We start from the raw sequence: 19,606 nt of genomic DNA on the forward strand, positions 1-19,606 counted from the left end.
CCTCTGGAAAGTCGCTGGGGCATTTTTCATCCCAAAGGGCATCTTTTTGAACTTATATAAGCCAAAAGGAATCACAAAGGCTGACCTCTCTCTAGCACTGGAAGTCAAGAACACCTGCCAGTAACCGTTGGTAAGATCAATAGTGGTAAGATACTTAGCCCCACTCTGTTGCTCTAGGGCTTCATCTGTTCTAGGCATGGGGTAAGCATCTGACTCTGTGTGACTATTTAATTTCCTGTAGTCCACACAGAACCTGGTGCTGCCATCCTTCTTTGGTACCAGCACCACTGGGGAGACCCAGGGACTGCTTAGCCCCACCCAGTTGCTCTAGGGCTTCATTTGTCCTAGGCATTGGGTAAGCATCTGACTCTGTGTAACTATTTAATTTCCTGTGGTTCACACAGAACCTGGTGCTGCCATCTTTCTTTGGTACCAGCATGACTGGGGAAGCCCAGAGACTGCTGGACTCCAGAATTACCTCTAGTTCCAACATTTCCTGTATCTCCTCCCTCAGAGTCTGTTTGACTCTCTCAGGCACCCTATAAGGGGCCTGCTTAATAGGCCTTTTGGGTCCTGTATCCACATAGTGCTGCATCAAGTGGGTGCACCCTGGTTCCCAGTGAACATGCCTCCAAACCCCTGTAACACTGCTTGGATTTCTCGAACCTGGGTAGGGGATAATTTTTGGGACATTGCTACCCTTTCCAATGAGGTGTCAGTCCGAACTTCACTGAGGAGATCAGACAACAGATCCCCCTCAGACTCCTCCTGCCATCTACTTCAAATACTCAGCAAAGGGCCTCCCTATCATGGTAAGGTTTCCTCATGTTAACATGGTACAGTTTGTGCCACTCCCTCCTGCCTAACAGTTCTACCATGTAGTTAACATCTCTGACCTTCCTTACCAATTTATAGGGTCCCTCCTAAGCTACCTGCAGCTTGTTGTGTCTGACAGGAATGAGAACCATTACCTGCTGCTCTACAGCATACTCTCTAGCTTGAGCATTCCTGTCATACCAGACCTTTTTCCTGCTGTTGGGCTTCTGACAGGTTCTCCTGGGCTAAGCCTATGAGTTCCCTGAGCCTTCTCCTGAGGTTTAGGACATATGCCACAACAGACTTCTTGTAAGATTCACATTCCCCCTCCCACTCATCTCAAATTAAATCTAGAGGTCTCCTCACCCTATGCCCATACAGCAACTCAAAGGCTGAAAAACCTGTGGATTCCTGGGGAATCTCTCTGTAAGCAAACAATAAATGGGGCAAATATTTGTTCACTCCATCTTAAGCTGGTCTGCAAATGCCCATAGCATGGACATGAGTGTAGAGTTTAACCTCACAACAAGACTATTAGTCTGGGCATGGTAGGAGTTGGTCTTTAGGTGCTTCACCTCACAGTACTTCCACAGACAAGCTGGCAGGTTTGACATGAAATTGGCACCTCTGTCAGTCAGTATTTCTTGTGGGAAACCTGCCCTGCTGTAACAAAGAATTTGCCACCTTTTCTGCCTCAATGGAGGACAGAGCCACTGCTTCAGGGTATCTGGTAGCATAATCTATTAACACTAGGATATAGTTTTTCCCTATGGAACTTGGGGTACTCAGAGGACCCACGATATCCATAGCTACCATCTGAAATGGCTCCTCAATCATAGGCAAAAGCATCAAAGTAGCTTTTACCTTGTCTCCTGCCTTGTCTACCTTTTGGCACTGCTCACAGGTCCTGCAGTACCCTGTTACATATCTGGAAATTCTATGCCAATAAAAGTTCTGCATAATATGTCTCTTTGTACATTTTATGCCCATATGACCTGCAAAGAGAATATCATGGGCTACGGCTAGAAGTGCCAGATGGTAGGCTCTGGCCACTACCAACTGCTGTATTCTCTTACCCTCTAACCCTCCCTCAGGGGTCCACTCTCTATACAGTAACCCTTTGTCCCAGTATACAGATTCCCCTTTCTCTTGAGAATCAGGTGCCTCAGTAGCTACCTCCTTCAGGCCTTGTAATGTAGGGTCTGAGAGCTGAGCCTCTTAACTCTCTCTTTGTAACCCTTCCCAGCTCCCCTTCCACAGGAAGTCTGGTATCCTCTGACAGTGGTGCTTCACTGTCAGCCTGGGTACTACTACTCACATCTGCCCTTGCAGTCACTCTGTCCAAGGGAACATCAGTACCCACAAGCAGCTGTGGCTCACCTTCAGTCTCACTGCTACAGAGTAGCTCCCTCCCTGAAGTAACCACCTCATCAGTCCTGGCTGCAAGTGTGCAGTCTGTCTGGGTTTCCCCCAGGCTAACAGACCCACATGCTTGTCTCCAATCCTGACTGCTTGTAACTGCATACATACACAGTACTGCATTATGAAAATCATTCCCTATCAGGACATCTGCAGGGATATCCTCAAACACACCTACTTGCTGGCTTCCTTTTCCATCCTCCCAGTCAAGGTAAACCCTAGCCAAAGGTATTTGGAATGTGGTCCCTCTTAAAGCTCTGACTGGAGTAGACTGCCCAAGCAAGTAGTGCTCCTGTGTAACCATTGCAGGCTTCACAATGGTTAGGTCATAGGCTGTGTCTCTCTTAGCCATGGCCTCTTTCCCACTCACTAAAATAGGATATAACCTCTTGTGCTTGTTTGGTACCCTTGTTTTATCAAGATAACTCACTGCTAGCATTTTGTCATTCCCACTTACTGGCTCTCCCACCTTTTGTTCCCCACCTTGCCTTCGTGGACATCTGTATGCTACAAGGCCCCACTGGTTGCATTTAAACATTTAACCCTTGGTCCTGGATGCGTACCTGGACTAGTGGCTTCACCTGCTATTGGCGGACTCTGTTGGGGCAGTTTGGGCTGCCCACCATGGGTTCTCTTAGATCCATGAGCAGCACTTGGTGTTCCTTTCCTGTGTAGTGATGCCCTGCTTGCTAGGTATATGTCTCCCTTCTTCCCCAACTCATCTGCAGTAGTGCATTGTCTATCAGCTAACCAGATTCTCATGTCCTCAGGCAAAGTGCTAAGGGCTTGTTCCCTCACCAGAAGGTCTTCCAGCCCTTCCAAAGTGCTGACCTGACATCCACAGACCCACCTATGAAAATAAGTGCTTAGTTCAGCAACATATTCACGCTCACTTTCATCTGCCTTGCGTCTATGCTCACAAAACTTTTTCCTATAAACTTCAGGTGTTAACTTAAAACATTCTAAAAGACAGTTCTTTACAACATTATAATTTAAACAATCAGTATCAGACAGTTTAGAAATGAAGTATGGCAGTCAGGGACCGTACCCAGAGCCCTTGGTCAACATTATACTGTTTACATACCCAGTCAAACATATGAATGAAACTATCAAAATTATTCCACTCTTTAAATTCTGCAAGAAATCTACTGACCTTTGTTGCTTCTGGGGTTGGGTTACTCCCTACCCCATTACCTCCATGACTCTGGTGAAGAGCCAGCATCTCCTTTTCATGTTGCCTCTGCCTCTCCTTCTCCTCAACTTCCAGGCATCATGGTTTCTCATTTTCCTTAGCCTTCAGACGTTCCATTTGTCTCATTTTCCTCAGTCTCTAGACATCTCAGTCTCTCTGCTGGAAAGGTTGAGCTGTCCATTTTCTGAGAGTTGTACATCTTCAAGGCCAGTCTGATTGTCCTCCTGGTTATTATTCTGTGATGCAGCTGTGACTAAAGCTGCAGTCATGTCTGCTTTAGTCAGGCTAGCATTCACCAGTCCTTTAGCCTGGCACATCTCAGCCAACTGGCTCCTTGTCAGCTTGCCATACTCCTCTGCTGACGTGCTTGCCTGCTCTCCCTGAATAATTAAGCTAACAAAACAATAAAACAATTGTGATATGAACTCAATGTTCAGTGCATGGCTGATTAAGAGTACTAACACCTTCAGTGACCACTGTACTCAGGCTACAGGAATTCAATATCCACACCACTACAAGTCAATTAATATGTGATGTGGCTAACTCACCACGATCTTGTAGCCCAGGCAGGTATGACCCTAGCCCTGAGTAGCATCCTGCCATCACCCAGAATGATACCACAGTACAAGGACAAAATGATTGACTTCAACAATTGGCTAAGCTTCTGGTGTCATTCTAAGGGGATCCAGTATCTGTCTGCCTGGGATGACATGATCGACAAGCCATGATGCTTTGCCAGAGATGGCCTGCACCTGTCGCGCCTGGGATTCCGGATACTGGCTAAGGTTCTAGCCACCCCTTTAGTGCCTTTTTTAGGCAAGGTTCAAATGACAAATTCACCACCCTAACAGGTACAGGCAAGAAGAATCTGAGGGTATTGCTACTCAATGCTAGAAGTCTTAACCTCAAAATGCACTCTCTCGAGGCACTCCTTAAAATGGAGAACATCGGCATCTGTGCAGTGACAGAGACCTGGTTCAAGGCTCCAGAGAGTACCCCCTGCATTACCAGGCTATAATTCATACCACACCTTTCGGCCACCTAACCTGGACCGAAACACTAAAGGCGGAGGCGTGTCCATATTCACTAAGGATATCCACACCTCCAGGCTAGTTGCTCAGTATTATGCATCCGAGATTATCCAAATGCAACTACCTCTGGGCAAGACCACAATCCAAATTGTAGCTTGCTACAGATCCCCCACCATGTCCCAGGATTCCCACTCCTCATTTCTTAATACACTGGAAAATATTAGGGTACAACCTAACACCCTAATAATGAGTGATTTCAACTACCCTACCATTAACTGGGAAAGCTACTCATGTACCAACTCTTGTGCTCAACGATTTCTGGAATTCATAAATTCCAATGCCATGGATCAACTTATCCACACCCCCACCAGGGGCAGCAGTATCCTAGACCTGGTTATTACCAACATGGACAACCGGTGCTCTACACCAGAGGTCAATTCCTCGTTGGTCATATCCGACCATAAGCTAATCACCCTAGACATCCACATCTCTCTCTCCCACCTCCCATTAGGGAAACCACAGTAAAAAATTTCTCCAAAGCCAACTTCATGCTTCTTAAGACAGAAGTGGCAAACTTTACGACACCCATGCTGACGGACAATAGAGGTATGACTGCTGAATCCTACACAAATGCACTTTATAAGCACTTACATGAGTGCATGGATCGTGCAATCCCTAACAGAACCAAGATGCTATCCTCCAAAAAAAGTAAGCCAATCTGGTGGTCCTCTGCCATAAACAAACTCTACAACAGAAGAAAGAAACTGTTGCAAAAAAGAGTAAAATCCCATGATTGGAGAAACTCCCTGGTCAACTTCAGTAAGAAGCTGAGATCCCTCATAAAATCCTCCAAAGCTAGTTATGAAAACAAAATTGCCACTGACTCTAAAGACAACCACAAAGCATTCTATAGCTATGTCAAGAATCTCAATGGCAACACTCAGATCTGCTCTGAGTTACAGCACAATGGCACTAAATATACAGAACCAACGGATATTGCCAACATCCTGGCAGATAGGTTCAGTGCTAACTTTAGCCCTCTGTCATCCCCTAAAGGGCCCATCTCTATACCAGAAGAATGCAAAGTTCCTGTAATCACGGCTGCACAGGTAAAAAACACACTATCCAAAGCCAAGAACACAGCATACATGGGACCTGACGACATCCCAGGCTGTGTTCTACATGAACTACAGAACGAACTGGCACCCCACCTAAGTACCATGCTCAGTCATAGCCTCACCTCAGGCTATGTGCCCACTGAATGGCGCACAGCGACAGTTATCCCACTCCACAAAGGGGGAGCCACCACAGACCCTGGAAACTACCGCCCCATTAGCCTAACGAGCCTGGCCTGCAAGGCTATGGAGTGTATCATCATGGAACTTATAAACAATGACATTGGTAATCTCCAGACTCACCACCCCACCCAGTTCAGGTTTGTAAAAGGCAGATAATGTCTTCTAAACCTGATAGACTTCTTTGAAGCAGTCACAAAAGCTGTAGATGAGGGTAAGGTGGTTCACACAGCCTATCTAGATCTCGCCAAGACTTTTGACACCATCCCCCACTCTGGAATTGTCGATAAACTCACTAAACTAGGTATAAATCCCTATGTCACAAGATGGGTTGCCAACTGGCTCACTGACAGAACCCACACTGTGAAAGTAGCAGACTCCAAATCCAGCTTCAGACCAGTGACAAGTGGAGTACCACAGGGTTCAGTCCTGGGTCCTCTCCTGTTTGGTATCTACTTCTCTGAAATACAGGCCAACACAGAAGGTCTTTGGCTAATGAAGTTCGCAGATGACTGCAAACTAGGAGCCATAATCAAAACTCCAAAAGATGTGGACATCCTACAAAAGGGCCTTGCTGAGACAGATGCCTGGTGTCAAAGCCATGGCCTCAAGCTCAATGCCAAAAAGTGCATTGTCATTCCTTTTGGTAAAAACTCAGTACCCATGAACTACCACATAGGTGGTAGTCTACTTAACATCGAAAGTGTGATAAGAGACCTTGGGACACAGGTGGACAGTAGTCTCTCCTTTGATAATCACATCGCCACAGTAGTCAGGAAATCCTTCTATGTGGCACACCTCATCACAAAAGGTTTCTCATCCAGGAAAAAAGAGGTCATTGTTCTCCTCTACTCGTCACTCATTAGACCCATTATAGAGTACAATGCCCCTTTTGGTATGTACCTCACAAGACATCTACAACAACTAGAAAGGCCACAGAAATACCTCACAAAGAGGATTACCAGCCTCAAAGAGATGCCCTATGCAGACCGTCTCAAAAAACTGTAGCTTTACTCTGTTGTATATCACCTACTTAGTGGCGATCTCTGCCTAACACACAAAGCTATGTCAAACCCAGAGCTTTTAGACATGCTCCACTTAAAGAAATCCCAATCCCTACGAGCTACACGCTCTAGGGACCTAAACCTCATCACCACAATAAACAGAACATGCTGGAGGGATAGATTCCTGTCCCAGAGACTTCCCATACTCTGGAACAAACTACCTATCTATATCAAACAAAGCTCCTCATTAGCACTCTTCAAGAAAAATCTTGATGATTGGATGGGAGATAGGAGATTCACCCCGGGGATCACTTCTGTGGCTCTGCTCAACAGTGGCACATTAAAATAATTTTCTTGGGTGGCGAAAGCCAGGGTATCTTTGGCTAGGCTTATATAGGCCCTAGGGCCAATAGCCTAGTACCTACCTATGAAACTATGAACCAATTAATATGTGATGTGGATATCCTACCACTGTCCACCAATTAATATGTGATGCCTCTGCACTGGCCCAGTAATCAAGGAGCCTCAATCCTCAAAACTGGCAACAGTGATGGATATACACAATGGGAGAATTACAAGTACACACACATAGTAAAGTACAATTTCCCTTAAGAGCACACAGAGACAACAGTCAGTCTAGGGCTGGTTTCTCCCTCTTTCTCCAGATCCCCAATAAAACTCCCCAATGGCACAGCGATAGAGTTGAGTCCTTAGCCAGGGTTCCAAGCCAAGTCCTCCCAATACTCTCTCTGTCCAACTGGTGTTTCATGTCCCTGCCCAAGTAGCTGACACACACACACACACACACACACACACACACACACACACACACACACACACACACTTTGAGATTTGATTCATACACACACACATGGGAAAGGCTGGCACAGGTTTAGTAGCGATGACCCTTCTGCCCAGACCATAAGGTAGTTATCAGTGCCACCAGAATCCCTTATCAGCTACTTTAAGGCCCTTCCCAAAGGGTGACTAATCCTACTGTGGAATGTTAATATTATCCAAATAGTAAGTGTGACCAAAAGCAAGGCTATTTAGAAGTGGCCTGTACAATGTCACCAAATACATATGCAAGTACTCTAATAGCTTAACTATATCTCACAAATATCATCCACAAATATAGGTTTAAATATATTTAATAATAAATAATAAAAGAACAAGACAATACTCAATCAATACAGTAGCTGCAGAGTTCAGAATCACAGGAAATATTTTAAAACAACATTGCAGAACAGTCTGTCTCAAATAATACAGAAAACATCTAAACTAATATTTACTATATTCCTATCTATATCTAAAAGATACTATACCCTAAATAACTTACTTACAGAGCAACATGCAGGCAGAAGTGCTGAATAGATGTTTCTAGGTCCAAGACAAGATACAACATGTAAAGTCTCTGTCTGAGTGAGTTCTTAAATTAATATCAGACATTACTGCTGGGTCAGCTTGGATGACATCACTCTTTGTCACCTGCCTTCAGTTCCCAGGCTAACAGAAACTAACATCTCTGTGTTAAAAATACACATCTCTCAGATGTTTGCTGAGAACTGGAAGTTGCAAAACAATTAAACAATTTTATATTTTAGACCTAGTAATTACTTGTCTCCAAGACAATAGAAAAACCTCTAGCTCTAGACATTGTGAATGCTTTACTGAGAGATACCACAATCATAAATCACTTTAATTTCAACTTATTTTCTTGAAGTTTTGTAAGTTAACTCTGTATGTTCCAGCTTCTATTATTAAAACATACATTTGCACAGGTATATAGTTTATACACATGTCTGTTCTTTTCCAGTAGGGTACACTGTGGACACATCCTTGAAGTTCAGTTCTGTACAAATCCTGTTCAACACACACTTCTACATCAGTAGTTTAATATACACACAACATATAGTTCTCTTACATTTGTAAGACAAGCATATGAATCATGTTGATATTCACAAATGACATATCATTATTTATAAAATTCCAGATAGCTGAGGTGGCAGTGTCACACAGGCATTACCTGACTTAAAATTAAGGTTATCTATGCTAAGATGCGTGTTACTGCCTGTGCTTCTCTTACACGAATTCCTGTCTGTTCTTGTTTTATCTTTATTCCCCTCCCAGATGTGAAAAAACAACTTGTAAGCTTTTAGAAAACATTAACTTTTAGCCTTAAAGAAACCAGTGCTCTGGCTTTTCATTACTATAATTAACTTGTCTTCATGGAAACATAAGAAAAATGTAGCCCTCAGCTGCAGACTTCTAAAGTAAGCTGAACATACTGCTAAAGAAAAACTTTTCATTACATTCAGTGTTCTCTTGTTTACTTTTTTTCCACTGAAAACTTATTAGATTAAGCCAAGGGTCTTAATCCAGACATTCACCTATTCAAAAATAAAACAAACATATTAGTTCTAAATGTATTATGATCTGTGCACTTTTACACCCCATACCCCACACCAGCAATCCTGTTAATGTAAACATGATTTTATACAGCCTTTTTCTCTTTTTGAATTATAACACCTACATTTCTTAACACTAGAAAAGAGAAAAAAAGAAAGAAAAAAGGCATCCATTTACTTTAGTATATTTATCACATACAACAATATCTGATAATGCTTTAGTATATAACATGTAATTTATATAATGAAAAGTTTTATATAAATACTGCTAACAACAGAAGTTGTACTTACATTTACCTTTTTCCTTCATTTTCCCTTCTCCTTAGTGTCCTTCTAAACGTTATTGGCATGAAGCGGCAAAAAGGCTTTTCATTCCTCCACAAAGTCAACAAAAGTCCATTCTTTCAACTTTCTTTTGTACAGATATATTTCATAAATGTACATGATACTTTGTAATCTCACATTTATTCACTAATTTCAGTCTTACTGGACTTCTTTCTGTTCGTCTCCATCTCCTGTTAAATTGCAAGGTACTCAGGATTCTTGTTTTCAACTCCTATGTGTTTCTCTGTCTTTCACGCATTTTCCTTTGGAACATTGGAAAAGGTTTTACTGGTAAAGTCTCTCTATGAGCTTTACTGTCAGAAGAATGAGAAGCAGAGTCCTCTTCTGCTTCATGGCTTACTTTTTGTTAAACATACTTTTGTATTTTTTCCTTTGCCTGTTCTGCATCAAAAATGACTTTGATCCTCTAGGAGAAAATATTATAAAGACAGCTGGATACAGCAGCTTGAATCTCACACCTACCTCTTAACCTTCCTCGACTGCAGGAATAAATGATCTTCTCTTTTGTCTAGTATTCAGTAAATAATTATTTTCCACAAATACTCTACTGTCTTGAACTTCTAATACTTTGCCCTTCTGTCACATTTTTGTCAGGAACACCCCTTTCTGCTGGTAAGATTGCATCTTTATTATACAGGTTTTGGCTGCTTTCTTAAGGCTAGGTTTGGAGAATACATACAATGTGCCTTTTCATTAACAAATCCTGCGGTGGAATACCAGTCCAGTGCCTATTTATGCCTTCATAAATTTAATACAGTCTGTTTTTTGCAGTTACTCTGGTACAGCAGAAAATCTCAAGTTTTCTCTGCATGCCCTGTCCTTCAATTCTACCATTTTTTGAAACATGTCTTCTTGAGCAATTTCATACTCAGCCAGCTTCTTCTTCATTTCAACCTCTGAGATTTGTAGTGTTATCAGTTCATCTGAATAGCTGTTTAAAGCTTCATCCATTATTCCAGCCTTTTGTAATTTGAGTCGATATACTCCTTCAGTGTTTTGTTTATTTTAATCGGTTCTGAGTATATTTGACTTGTTTTTCCTCTAGAATGCTGCTGCCTGAACTGCTTTTTGATAAACAGCTGCAGGATTCCTCCCAGTCAGTGTTTTCTCTTCACTTACTAGATAATATTTTTCAGGCTCTCTTAGTTTTGTCTTTGCCGGCATCCAGGAGGTGTACTTAATAGCCAGTAACCACATTTATTAAAAATGGCAGAGTTCCTAGTCCTTACCTCTCGGTTTCTGTTTTCACACTGGGAGAGCTGGAGTTAAGCTGTTGATCAGTGTGCAGCCATCTTGGAAGTCTGACAGAAATCTACCTTTGAATAATTTTTAGACAGTTTTCTCACTGGGGCATGGAATAAGAATCAAGTTTAGGTATGATGTTTAGCTTTCAGAAATCAGTGTATGTTGATTAGGTTATATTATATATAGCAATATATGCGACGTATAATGTTTGTTAATGTTAATTTAATACAGTTTGATTACTTTTGTATAAATGTAAATTTGCCTGTCTCACAAGTGATAATTCAATATAGGTGTTTCAAAAACATACCGTATGGACATTATAGATCCACCTGGATTGGGAACTATTCCTTTCAAACAGGGATCCATCTGTAACCTCAAATGTAAACATGATTGTACCATATCCCTAACTGCTTAATGTTGAGGTTCTGGCATTTAGTAGTCTTTTAATGCACTTTTTTTCCAGGCAGTTTCTTTGTTGTGCTGTATTAAACTGGCTTAACCAGGCAACTCTAGGAATACATCCTTAATTCTAAATATGGCACTTTTTCTCCTGGTTTTCTTTTTCCAAGTTGTCTTACCTTATACTTCACTTCACTTACTTTTGATATTACTTCAAATGGGCCTTGTCAATTTGCAGAGAACATGTTTACAGCAATGGGTATATCCTCTGCTTTGTATTCTCTCATGTAAATATTTCTGGTATAATTTCTCCATTGTGCCCAATTCCGATCTGTAGTTTCACACCAGCTTCACAATTTTTAACATGTCCTGCAGATCCAAAAAATATCCTATTACACTTTTAAAGATTAGTGTTTTCTTCGGGTCTATATTATATGTTCGAAGTATGAAAACTTCGAACGTTAAATAATCAAATTTAAATGTTCGAAGTTTCAAACATCGAACATAAAATAAAAAAACAAAAAAAAGTGGAACTTACCTGACTAGTGTAGGCAGGGTGGCAATCCTCCCTGAACCCCCCCATGTCAGTGGCTGTGCCCCCCCCACCCCCTGCTCTTTAAATATACAACTCCGAGACAGCACTATAGTGCGGTAAAGGGAAGATTTCCCTTACTGCACTGTAGTGCAGTCTCGGAGTTGGTATATTTAATGAGTGGGGGGTGTGGGGGTGCAGGGGGGCTTGCCCCCCTGCCTACAGACGTTAATCTTGGGTTTGGGGTTTTTTTTTTTACATAAGTTCGAAATTTTATAACTTCGAACATTTAAATTCGATATTTTAACGTTCGAAGTTATAAAACTTCGAACATATGATATAGACCCTTTTCTTCCTATCACATTTCTTTTGTTTAATGTAGAAGACCTTGTCAATGTTTGTCATTTAGCAGTTCAAATGTTTCAAATCCAGGTGAAGCTTGAGATGTTTCTTTTACAGAAAAGGTATAGCAGCAGTCAGCCCCAGTTTTTCCAGTCTGTCAATATAACACACAGACTTTAAAGTTTTGTGAAAGCATTCAACTGGCCCCTCTGTTTGAACATGGTATACAGATATCCTTGGTTGTTTCATATTAAAACACTTACAAAGTTTATGCATCTGAAAATGAATGGAATACCTTGGTAGGTAAAAATTTATCAACAAATCCTATGAAGAGCACATTTTTTGCTCTGGACTTTAACTCTTGACAGGGATAGTGCCTCAGGAAATTGTGTTGCATAATCAGTAATTACCAGGATATACTGGTGGCTGTTATATAGTTTCACATGTGTACCCACAATATCCATTGTAATACTTTCAAAAGGGGCCACTGCAGTTGACAAAGATGTCAGGGGATTCTTAAATACTGGGCTGAGTACTTTCTTTTGACCTGCTTGGACAGGCTGCAAATTAGTTTATCATTTATGATACCAGGCTGATAAAATACAGCTATAACTTTAGCCTTTGGTTTGTTCATTCCTAAATAAGCACCAGAATATGGCTGCAAATTAATTTCATTACAAGTGTTTTAAAGGTTTTGGAATTAATAAACAGCTCAGTTTTTGTTCCCTCACTTTGTTTACTCCTTATAGCAGGTCATTTCTTAGCTTGAAGCAGGGGTATGTAGTAGAACTGTTCTGTTCTCTTGGTTCCCCATCTACTCTCTCTAATTTATGTCTAGCTCTACTTAGGATATTGTTTTACCACTAAACTTACTTGAAATAAGTATGACTTATCCAAAAGTCAGCCAAGTCAGTGGTTTCCTTAGTATTCTGATATGAAGTGGAGGCACAGGATTCCTCTAACAATTACGGGCATAGGCACAGGCTTTTCCACCTTCATGTATGTCATCCCTTATAAAGAGCAACTCATGAAAATAATGTTATTGCACCAGGAGTGTTTGGCCATTTCTCTTTTTCTCTGCATTGTTAGAGCAGAGAGAAATTTAAGTCTCTCTTCAATTTCTTTTTTTTTTTTTATTCAGTATGAGACATAGCTATCCGTATATCCACAGTGGTACAGCGGTAGCATTGTTACCTCACAGCAAGAGGTTCTCCTGTTCAATTCTCAGCTAGAGTGCCTTCTGTGTGGAGTCTGCAAGTCCTCCCCATGGTTGAGTGGGCTCCGAAAGACATGCGTGAATGGGCGTGCCTTCGCTGAAGGTTGGGCGTCGGGCTGGCAACTCGGCACCATAAAAATTGACTGCCAATCATTACCGGACCAGAGTTCCGCTGTGGCGGCCCCTAACCAGGAAAAGCCGAAAAGGCAAACAAACACGAGACATAGCTATCCCTTCCTCATTTTCTGTTCCTGTTTCTTTAATTGTGTTCTTAACTGGGGTCCTTTCTCTGTCAATCTCTGTATTGACTTATTGTATCACTTTAACTGCTGGAGTCTATTGTAGAACTTAGACTCATTGTCAGTTCTTGTACTGACTTCTTTCAGTATTTTAACAAGAAGCTTTTGACAAAACTCGGCCATGAATTTCTTTACCCCTTCTGCCAAGAGCTGAATCTTGGTTCCATCTGTGCTTTGAGTTTTGCATTTTCTCTTTGCTGGGACTATGTACTTCTGGTAGTATAGCTGACTACATATTCTCATCATAACTTCCACAGTGCTGGTCAGTGATTACATCTGAGAGACATTAGGGAACCAGGATTAGAGGATGTAGTGACTGTTTTGGGGTTATAGGTAAAGAAGCATATGTAGTTAGAGCAGAGATCCATCCCTTTGTGCATGCAGGTCTGGTTTAGAATCTGCAGCTTCATTTAGTAACCAAAGTTCCACCAAAGCAACTAGATGTTCAGAAGACTTGGGGTTACTCTAGAATACCCATACACTTAAGTTACTATGGAGTACATGCAAATTTATCTACATCCAAAATTTGCAAAGTTTTACATATATATTTTATATAGGTTCTAATAGCACTTTTCAAAATATGTAGCAAATCTGTTATTTGTGTTCTTATTTGTCTGTCCATTCAAAATGTCCAGTTACAAAACTTAAGTGACTGCATTTCAGATGATCTTCCTGCTCTTGCTAAAATCTAATATTAGTTTCTGATATTCATGTGCATCAGAGCCTTCCAGATCTATACAAGTTTTCAGTGCTTCTCCAATTAGATGGGACAATGAAATTCTGTCTGCATACTTTTCAATAGCAGCTATATAGGCTTCCATAGCATCTTCTCTTCCAAGCTTCTTTAAAGGTGTTCTGGACTTGTAGAATCCAGGTGGATGCCTGGTTAGCTACAGTGAACATATGCTGCCAATGATAAAGCTGATGCTTATCTGTGGCAAGAAGTCTGACCAGGTGCTGGTCTGTAGCTACACTTCTTTCTTGTAGAATCTGCTTGAGTTGTTCAGTTCATTGGCCATAGGCTGTGAACCTGGCCCAAAGGGCAACAGTAGATCTTATTAAGGCCTCCAAACATGTTATCCATTTCTTTACTAAACTCAAGTACCCCAGTCAATATGCACAGGAACTGATCTCACTACAGAGCTAGCAACACCCAAAATAATTAACAAGCTCCTTAACATACTAGAGTTTTATTCTGTAATTTGATATTTAGCGAACTGATTCTAGTGGGGGAATAAAACTCAACCAAGCAGGCAGTGTTTGGGAAATGCATGGTATGAAAAGACTGCAGTTTTTCTGCCTGATGAAAACACCAATATAATATATTGTTTTGTTTGTAACAAACTAAGTAGTCATTGGAGCCAACTTTCCAACTGGAAACTTTTGTTTACTTATAATAAATAAAGGGAAAAAAAGAAAAAAAATGCAGTTTATACCAAACAGTTGAGTCTGCAGACAAAATAAATTCTGAAAATGGATATAAAATATCCTATGGTATTATCGAAAAGAGTGGGAGATTTCTCTGGTGTTCTGACCAAACTTCCCCTACTTAGTATAAATACCACTTTGGGTGTCCGCTGAAAAGAGACTATTATCCTAGTGAGACTAACCCAGTCAACAAAAGCAAATAAATAAACAAACCAGCAAGCAAACAAGCAAATAAACAAATAAATAAATGAATAAATAAATAATGTTCCTGCTCCTCAGGCTTTTCATAACTCAAGTGACAAACAATATTTCTTCACATTCACTATATTACTCTGGAGGATTTGTGCCCACCTCCCAGACTATAAATATATTACCTCTGAGGCTGCAAAAACCTTTATAAAGTATATTTACAGACGCATTCTGTGTATCTGAACATTTCGCACTGGAATAGACAAATGAGCAAATGAGCCACAAGTAGCTGATGATCAAGTTTGTAAAACAGAACAGTGTATGTGTTTGTTGGTGTTTGTGAATGTATGTGTATACTTGTGTTTATATACAGATGCTAACAATGCAGCCAGATATACTGGATTGTATTAAAAATGTTTACCTGGAGTCGGAGTGTATTTATTTTTATTGCCATCTTACCTGCATTATTTAAGTAAGCTGAAATGATTTATCTGCATCTTCAAACATTTATGTGCATTGTACTCATGCCATCAGTCAAAATGTAATATCACCCCAGTTAAATAAATAAGGAAAAAAAAGGAAACTACACACACACACACACACACACACACACACACACACACACACACACACACATGAATAAGACTAACACTGACTACATCAATCAACCCCAAAAAATAAAAATTAAAAGGAGAATATTACAATAAAAAACACTTGACTGCAACTAGCAGAAAATGACATTACCAGTAAATGGGAAATGATTTTAAATATCCACAGTAAGATTAAACTTACTAAAAAACATAAACACATTTTACAACTTATACATCTCTCAGTACAGTTCTAAAATAGAAACAAAAAAATAAATGTACAAGTAAAGGGCCTGATAAAAATGTGTAGCTGATTTTCTTTGTAGATATTTTTGTTTATCTACACTCTTGACATATCATCAACAGTTTGTATGCATTCTTGTTGCATCACCAACACTACAAAAATTCCTGTAACCTTGTTTTATTTATGTTAATTGTAAAAAAAATAAATGTTCGTACTCTGCAGTTGTAAAACACAAATACCTGCACAACCACAAAACACCATAGCCCATCTAAAACAACACAAACATCCAAATCTCCAGTTATAAAGAAGAGTTAATAACTAACTAAATAAAACATACGTCACATCTCTGTTTAATGTCTGAAAACATTTTTTTCTATGTAAAAAGGTAACTTATACCTCTCACATAAAATATGCATACTCATAACCCACCCCCAAAACATTGCTCACCTAAATGAATACCGAAAATAAATTATATTCATATTTGAATAAAATTGTTAAAAGTATAAACATTAAACATTAACTATTATTAACCAATCAGAAACATGGCATTATAAATACAATATTTATTTATTTCCTCTGTCAGCTGGGTAGATGAACTAGTCCTAAATGTTTGTTTGTCTTTTGGCTTTTCCTGGTTAGGGGTCGCCACAGCGGAACTCCGGTCCGCTAATGATTTGCAGTAGATTTTCACAAACGCTGAGGTGCCAGCTCGACGTCCAACCTTCAACGAAGGCACGCCCATTTACACATGTCTTGAGAATGCCCACCCAACCACGGGGAGGACATGCAGACTCCACACAGAAGGCACTCCCGCACTCCAGCCGAGATTCAAACGGGAGAACCTCTTGCTGTGAGGCAACAACGCTACCGCTGCACCACCGCGGAAAGGCATGAACTAGTCCTAAATAATGGACCATTTTCGGTCACCACCTGAGCCAAACAGCAGCAACAAACAAATGTCAGTATATACACAAACAAGAACAAATGATAGAACTACAGAGTAATGAATGAGATATACATAGTTATTAGTTCAGCATTTTTGTTACCGTAAACCAGTATACTGTACATTGCCTAATGAATTTTAACAATAAGAAAAATGTTCACTGAGTAATAGAGTAAAAAGAAAGTAATCACAATGATGATGGAAATGAAGATGAAGAAGAAGATGATGAGGATTATAATAATCTTCCAATCATAATAATCTTTCAATTAAATCCAAATAAAATAAATGTTTACAGATTTTCAAATTTATATCAGCAGTTATGGACTAAGGTCACATTCTTTATAAACTAATTAAAAATGAAGCAACTAAGAATATAACTAAACTATAAAAGTAACAAAACCTAATGTAACTCTCACCTCACTACTAAAATAGTTACATTCCAGCTCTGTATTAAAAAAAAAATGCCATTCCAGCCTGGTGTTATAAAGGGATAAAGTCCTTACTGTGATCAAGCTACACTGGATTCAGTTATGGGTCTGGGTATTGGAGAAGCCAGTGTGGTAGAGAGAAGAATAAAGACATTATACTTATCATCGTTCTTTCATGAGGGAGGGGTGTGGGCATGCTGTGTGTACATCTTACATTATTTTAGCTATTGAAGACTAGTGAACACATGAAGGCACTTGTCTCAAGGGGGAATGTATGGCATTTAAAGACTACATTATGACATAAGCAGTGACACCCTTCATAGTAACCCATTGTACTTGATGGACATCTACATGCATGTGCACGGCAATGTAGGGTATAAAGAGAAAATCTCAGTCCTTGTGTGATAGCCCCACTCCCAACACACTTGCCCTATGCCTGCATGGGAGCGAACGAGCCAAAGGTGTTTCATCCCAGAGCAATGATGAGACAGTTCAGTGGACTGGGGAGGCTTAATGGTCAGAGGGAGACTGGAACAAAAAAAATACATAAATGAACATCTAACTCTATAAAATGGCCAAAAATTACCTCAGAAGTAAAGTACAAAACCAGTGAGATACCAGTTCACTGAAAACCTACAGCAGTTACCTGAAGATATATTCAGTAGAAATGTAGGTTGTTAATATAGCCCACTGAAGTCAATGCCAAATACTGTTCTAACAGACATGTGGGACATTTCTTGGATAAAATAGATGTGGCCTCACCTCGCTCATGTGATCAAACTAAATAAAACATAAAAATCAGTATTGTTGCATTTATTAAGATTAGAAAATTGTTATTATTACATAGTTAAAGTAGATAAGAATGCCAAGGAAGACAGCAGAAAAAATCTAGAAATTTGGAAAAAAAAAAGGTAACTTTAAGTCATCACTACCTGATAAACACATGCTAAATTCCAAAGAAGACTAGCTAATTAAAAGGAGAAAAATCAGCAAGAAATGCCAGTATGGCAATATCAATAAAATGAACCAGGAAACATTAAAATAAGTGGGATATTTACTGACTATATTAAAACTAATGACAAAAAGATTAGAAGTCATAGAGGAGGCATCATCCAGGCATTTAGATGATCTAGTGGCTCTCCAAAAGCAGAAGGAGTTCACAAGGACAGAATGGTAGAAATAGAAGTCATACAATAAGAGATGAAAGGGAAAAAAATCACTGAACTAGAAGAGTGAGCTAGGAGGGAAGCCACTTCATTTCTCAAACATATCAGAAACACAAGAAGGAACGAACTTTATCTACTGTATGAAACAACTGAGTATATGGATGGAAGTATTGGTTCCCTATTATGCCATCACAGACACAGGTTGTCGAATGCGTCTTTGTCGAACAGTAAAGTGCAAAAAGGCAAAACAGTGAAGCGGCATTTCAGCAAATTCTTTCCCTGGGAAAGAATTTGTTTGGCCGGTTTCACTACTTTGTCTTTTCGGCACTGTAGTGCAATCTCAGAGTTGGTATATTTATGTAGGGGGGGGGTTTGTGGGGGGCACATCCCCCCACTTCAGGGGGGGTGGGGCTGAAGCCCCCCATGTTAAGTAATGTTTTACTTTTTTTTTTTTTTTTGTTTCGGAACAGTGATTGTTTTCCATTGGAAAATAACCGCTGTTCTGAAGTTTTGACATGAGCTTTCGCTTACATGGGGTCGATTATCTATAGTTCGCTTTTCTGTGCGATATGATAATATAGACCCGAAGTATCCTATGGCCAAATTCTAATAGAGCACATAAGAGTAAATATTCTGAAGAGAAGAAGTCAGAAAATTCCCAGCTCAATACTTGTTTAAATGCAGAAATTCCAATTAAATGAATGGATATTAAACATTTTGTGGGAAAAGGGGGGAGTCTTAATAATATATGACTGAAGAATGTATGTGGGCAATGATTTCTCTGTAGTGACTCAACTTTGAAGGAACAAATTTATTCCTGTATTTAAATTACATAAAAAATTCAGTTTATGGTTAATGCTACCTTATCCTGCTGTTTTAAAGATTTTCTTTCCAGATGGTTTAAAAAAAACTCCTCCATTCAAAGCAGGCAATTAAAAAAAGTGGGAAAATGCCTGCACTTTTAAAAAGTCATTTTTGTTTAAATAATTTATTTAACTGTAGTAGGCTACACACTAAAGTGTAATAGCCTTTTCTGATCGTTTGTAGTTGTTTAAAGCTGTTTTAAGTGTAATTTTTA

Source organism: Protopterus annectens, chromosome 8.part0, assembly GCF_019279795.1.
Source record: "Protopterus annectens isolate FY-2018-M chromosome 8.part0, PAN1.0, whole genome shotgun sequence".
Taxonomy (NCBI): domain Eukaryota; kingdom Metazoa; phylum Chordata; order Ceratodontiformes; family Protopteridae; genus Protopterus; species Protopterus annectens.